The sequence below is a fragment of the Arachis ipaensis genome, chromosome B09 (genome assembly GCF_000816755.2).
Source record: "Arachis ipaensis cultivar K30076 chromosome B09, Araip1.1, whole genome shotgun sequence".
In the NCBI taxonomy this organism is placed as follows: domain Eukaryota; kingdom Viridiplantae; phylum Streptophyta; class Magnoliopsida; order Fabales; family Fabaceae; genus Arachis; species Arachis ipaensis.
The window spans coordinates 5,473,825-5,474,075 of NC_029793.2; positions in this window are offsets into that span (position 1 = coordinate 5,473,825).

The following is a 251-nucleotide window of genomic DNA, read 5'->3' on the forward strand; positions in this document are numbered from 1 at the left end:
TAGATAAAAAATATAAAATTAGTTTAATTGGTTAATATTATATTTTTCTAGCTACAATGATTTGTGTTCAACTCTTATATATATTTATCATTTATGGGGCTTGATAACTTAACAAACTCATATTTTATACAAACACAAAGTTAGTGGTGTTATTTTAGATTTTATTGGTTTTTTTAAATTTAATTTTTTTTACATTAGACAAAATATAAAAAATAAATAAATAAATATTAGTTCAATTGTATTTGTATAAA